The sequence below is a fragment of the Mastomys coucha genome, unplaced genomic scaffold (assembly GCF_008632895.1).
Source record: "Mastomys coucha isolate ucsf_1 unplaced genomic scaffold, UCSF_Mcou_1 pScaffold14, whole genome shotgun sequence".
Classification (NCBI taxonomy): Eukaryota; Metazoa; Chordata; class Mammalia; order Rodentia; family Muridae; genus Mastomys; species Mastomys coucha.
The window spans coordinates 84976553-84982553 of NW_022196896.1; the positions used below are offsets into that span (position 1 = coordinate 84976553).

At 40.9% G+C, this 6001-nt stretch overlaps 1 pseudogene; it reads right to left on the bottom strand.

Moving 5' to 3' along the window:
- Positions 1-1518: 1518 nt before the first annotated feature.
- LOC116089180 lies at positions 1519-1903 on the bottom strand (annotated as a pseudogene).
- Positions 1904-6001: the final 4098 nt, after the last annotated feature.

The following is a 6001-nucleotide window of genomic DNA, read 5'->3' on the forward strand; positions in this document are numbered from 1 at the left end:
AACCTCAGGAGCTAGGGAAGACGTGTCTGGAGAGAGTAAGGTCAGAGAAGCAGTAAATGATTTCAATAAGAGAAAGAAGCTAAGGTGAGCTGTGCTTGTAGGGCTAGGAAGCCTCACCAGTCTTTTCCAACTCTGTACTGGGAGGCCCCAGCAGGTACACTTTCCTTTTGCAGGCAGAAAATGACAAGAGTTGCATCTGCTGGGCTTGGGGTATGGCTCAGTTGGTAGAGTGCTAGCACAGAGCCCTGGGTTTAATCCCCAGCACAGCATAAAGCAAATCCGGGACACACAACTAGTAATCCTAGTACTTGGCAGGTGGAGACAGGAGGATGAGAAGTTCAAGACTGCCCTTCACTACATAGCTATTTCCAGGCTAGTCTGGGCTATACAAGACCTTATTGGAGGAGGGGAAATAGGAGAAAGGGGAAGGGGAGAGGAGGGAGGGAGAAGACGAAGAAGAGGAGGCGGGTCTATTAGATCTGTCAGTTTAAAAGGAAGACTCAATACCCTGACACTGGAAGTTTTGCAAGGATACATCTTTGTCTGACCTTCCATTGAGATGCCCCAAATGCACTTAGGAAGTTAGCACTTCCAATCTTCTTTCATCTGTCTCTTGCAAAAAATCAACTTTGTCAGTATATAGTTTATATAAACTCATTTTAAGTGTGTGGTCCAGTGACTTCTGACAGACACGTTCTGACAATCCAGTGGAAAATGTAGGATATTTCCATCACATACCCCCAGTTTCCTCCTGCCCATCTGTAATCAACACTTCTCTTACCACCAAACAACACCTATCCAATGTATTATAGGTTTGTTTTGTCTGCTCTAGGACTTTGTATAAATAATCCACACACTGTGAAATTTCTTGTGTTCAGACTATTTTATTTATTTATTTATTTATTTATTTATTTATTTTGGTTTTTCGAGACAGGGTTTCTCTGTGTAGCCCTGGCTGTCCTGGTACTCACTCTGTAGACCAGGCTGGCCTTGAACTCAGAAATTCGCCTGCCTCTGCCTCCCAAGTGCTGGGATTAAAGGCGTGCGCCAACACAGCCCAGTGTGTTCAGATTCTTTCATGTAGCTCAATGTTTTCTTCTCAAACATTTTAGTGCAAAATACCCCACCACAATAAATCACTTTATTGTTCTGAACTCACAAATAAAAGTGCTACGCAGCCAGGCAGTGGTAGGAAACCATTGGAACACAGTCCTTATCCAAACACTTGGTAAACTGAAGCAGGAGAAGCTCAAGGCTAATCTTAATTACATAGTGAGTTTAAAGCCAGGCTGGATCACTTGAGATCTTGTCCCCCATCCCCAAATTCAATAATGTAGCAAAGTAGAGAGTATTTTACGGCAATCACCTATATATACAACACCATATGTATGTATATGTATGTGTATATGTGTATATGTGTATATGTATATATACATATATATGTATCCATATATATATGTATGTATGAATGTCAAATAAACTTGCAGAACTGTCAAATGCCATTTGACATTCAGCAGGTTAGTTCTCATCCACATTGACCGTCTGTAGATTTTTGAATATGGTAACAGGTGCGTAAATTACCCAATGTGTAGAGCTTGTTTGGTGAATCCTCATCCTCATTACACTTTCTGGACAAACTCACTCAGAAGTGATATGGAACATTCCTTATTCCCTTGGCCCAGGTGGCTTTATTGAGCCTGTTGTCAATGTGCACATATGAAGTTCCCATCTCCTTCATGGCAAATTTCTGAATTTCTGTGAGTGTCCGAGGAGCAGGCTTCTTGAAGCCCATTCCATGGTTGCACTTGTAAATGTTGATGATATATTCTAGGGTCACCACCTTATTGATGGCAGAACAGCCCTTCTTCTAGCCACCCTTCTTTGTGGAAGCCATTCTGCCGGACCCAAGTTAAAGAGCACAACACCAGGGCTGGAGAGATGACTCAGCGGATGAGAGCCCTGACTGCTCTTCTGAAGGTCCTGAGTTCAAATACCAGCAACCACATGGTGGCTCACCACCATCCGTAACAAGATCTGACTCCCTCTTCTGGTGCGTCTGAAAACAGCCACAGTGTACTTATATATAATAAATAAATCTTAAAAAAAAAAAAGCACAACACCATATTTTTAAAAAATAAAAACACTTTATTGTTCTGAACTCACAAATAAATTGCTACATAGCCGGGCTGTGGTGGCACACTCCCAGCACTCGGGAGGTAGAGGCAAGCTGATCTCTGTAAGTTCAAGACCAGCAGAGACCAGTCTACAGAGGGAATTTCAGGACAGCCAGGATTACATAGAGAACTGAGGTCTCAAAAAACCAAACCAACCAACCAACCAAACAAACAAACAAACACCACCATTTGTTTGAGTGGCTTCCTTAATTTAGACTTTAAAATTGTTTGCTAAAGTTCGTATTCATATTTTTTACCCTGGCATAAAGGCACATACAATTGAGAGGTGAAGGCAGGAGGGTCAGTAGTTCAAAAGTTGGTCTTGACTACATGGTATGTTGGACCCAACTTAGGCTACATGAGACTCTATAGATAAAAAATTTTAAAAAATGTCTATGTATCTTTGTGAATACAATTTACATTTGAGTTTTTGAGTTTACAAATAATTTTTTTTAATTAAAAAAAGCTTTTAGTTAATTTGTTTTGCTTTATTTTAAGACAAGCTTTCTCTGTGTAGTCCTGGGTGTCCTGGAACTTGCTCTGTAGACCAGGATGGACTTGAACTCAATGATCCACCTGCCTCCTGAGTGCTGGGATTAAAGGTGTGCCTCACTACCACCTGGCTGAAAAGTTTTTATACAATATATCCTAGTCATATTCTTTCCTCTCACCAACTCCTTCTAGGTCCTTTCTATCTCCCCACCTTCCTAATTTAATATTCTCTCACTTCCTCTTAAAAGATGGGAAAAAGCTGGGCAGTGGTGGCACACGCCTTTAATCCCAGCGCTTGGGAGGCAGAGGCAGGTGGATTTCTGAGTTTGAGGCCAGCCTGATATACAGAGTGAGTTCCAGGACAGCCAGGGCTACACAGAGAAACCCTGTCTCAAAAAACCAAAAAAAAAAAAAAAAAAAAAAAAAAAACCCAAAAAAGGGAAAAAACTTATAAAAACAATAAGACAAAAAAAGACAAACACACACACACAATCCATGGAGTTTGTTTTTCATTTGCCAATAACTCCTGCTAATGGGGCCTAGTGGTTAATATATGCAGTGACACTCCCTGGGGAAAATGGATTTTTTCCTTTTCCCAATAGGTATCAATTGCACATAGCTTCTTGGTTAGGGGCAGGACTTTGTGTCCACTGCCTCTTCTCAATGTTCCGTTGTGGGTTTCTGTGCTAATCATCATCTACTGCAAGAAGAGGCTTCTCGGATGAGGGCTGGGTGATGCTCTGTTCTATGGGCATAGCAATGTCATTAGGGGTCATTTGATGGTTAGATTCCTTTAGTGGAGTAATGAGTGGTAGGGTTTCTCCTAGGGTCCATGACCTAGCTGGTCTTAGGTTCTTGGCCACTTTATCAGTGTCGTGTATGGTTTCATTTTGGAAACTGATTAGTTATTCCTATAACATCTGTGCCACTACTAGACCAGTATATGTTGTAGGCTATCTGATCACACTGTGAACCCCAAAATTGTGTTATTTACTGAAGAAAACCTGAGATTGGGTTATTCACTGAAGAAAAAAAAAAAACAAACCAAACTTGTTACTAGCTGTGCTGTGGCTCTGGCCTTAGTATACATCTTTAATCCCAAATAATGAAGGTAAAGTTAAGTTAGTAGAAGGAAGCACCCATGTTTGAAAGTGATGTCTAATTGAGTGGCAGAAAAAAAGTGATGAACCAGAGAAGAGATTTGACAGAATAGGATATGACCAAGAGAGGAAAGGGAAGCTATGTAAGAGAGAGTAGTGGAGATAGAGAGAGAGGAGGGGGCAGTTTTACTGGGACAGTTATAGAGAGACAGGCTACAGAGAGAGAACAAGCTAGACACTGGGAAGACAGAACAAGACAGACAAGGAGAAGAGCCAAAAGATTAAAACAGATTGCCAAAGTTAGTGTGAGGCCAAGCAAAGCAACTCAGTCAGAGACTGAGAGAGAAGCCAGAATAGCAGATATCGGGTGAATAAAAGTTACTTTTACAAGTATATCTTATATGCAGATTGCTGCTGTAAGTTGAAAGGTCTGCAGTGGGGAAATATTGATGATTACCTTTCCCTTCACGTTCCTTCCTTTATCTTGCCCTTCCCCTGCTCCCCATTCACTCCACCTTGTCTAGCGTCTCCTTCATCTCCACATCACTGTATTCTATTGCTCCTTCCTTCACAGATCCCCTCCTCACCCCCCCCGTCCCTTACTAGCTATGTAACCCCTGTGGTTATTTGGACTAAAACACACATATTTAAAGATTAAATCTAACATCTATATGGAATAGAAAACATGCAATATATATCTTTGGGCATCTAGGTTACCTTACTCAGGATAAATGTTGCTACCTCTATTGATTTTATAACCTGAAAATTTTATAATTACATTTTTTCTAACAGCTGAAAAATATTCCATGATATAAATGTACTACATTTTATTATCTATTCTACAGATGATAGACATCTAGGCTCTTTCCAACTTCTGGCATAGTGCCAGCATTTTTATAAATACTATTTATATTTAGTTTTAAAACAGTTAGACTTTTGGGCTGGCAAGATGGCTCAGCAGGTAAGAGCACTGACTGCTCTTCTAAAGGTCCTGAGTTCAAATCCTAGCAATCACATGGTGGCTCACAACCACCCATAACGAGATCTGACACCCTCTTCTGGTGTGTCAGAAGAAAGCTATAGTGTACTTATGTATAATAATAAATAAATCTTAAAAAAAAAAGTTAGACTTTTAAAAATGAAAATAAAAATCCAGTATAATTCCTAAACTCTAAGATTGAAAACAAGTTCTTTCCATTGGAAAGACAGAAAATAGGGACTTGACAGATGTCTCAGCAATTAAGAGTGTTTGCTTCCAGAGGATCAGAGTTCAGTTCCCAGCCACATCATGAAGCTAACAGCTTTCTGCAACTCCATGGAATCTGATGCCCTCTTCTGGCCTCCTTCAACAACAGTACACATATGGCAGATATTCACACATGCACACATACATAATACACACACACACACATGCACACATGCACTCACGCACGCACGCACGCACGCACTCACACACACACACACACACACATACATAGAAATAAAAATAAATCTTTAAAAAAGGAGATGGGAAATAGAGGAAATTTCCAGGATAAGAAGATAAAACAGTAGGAAACCAAATTGAGGGGAAGGAAAATCAAATTTAGAAAATACAACATTCAAAAAGCAGAAAAAGCATTACATCTATCTATTGTGTACGTATATGTGTTTGTGTGTTCACTGGCATATGTGCGTGTATGTATAGATCGGAAGACAATGGACAGCTTACAGGTGTCAGTTCTCACCTTCTACAAATGTCTTGAGAGCAAGTTCCAAGCCAGCCAGGGATTCACAGGGACAACACATGGTGTTAGGCTCACTGCCTTTATCTGCTGAGCCATCCCACTGGCCCAACAAGGGGAAAAGGAAAATTTAAGCATGCAGGAAAAAGGTGGAAAAGATAATCACCAACTAAATAGGCAAAAAAAAAAAGAGGAAAAATATAGTTCAGATTAAGCTCTGAGTGCCCTTCTCGGTGATGGCAGATTCCAGAGCTAAAGAGTACATTGCAAGGTTTGAGAACACCAAAGACTAAAAGAGATGCTGCTCTCCCAGAAAAGAGTGAGCTCATACAGATAAAACAGAACACCCGGAATCACAGTGACCTTGGATGACTCAACTGCAGCACGTGGCTGAGAGACTGTGGGGGATGTGCTGTCCACGTCCTGAATGAATCAGTTTCCAACTTAGAATGAACGGGTAACATCTGGAAGACGAGGGAGGGATCCCAGGCCGGGCTGGGCAGCATAGTGAGCC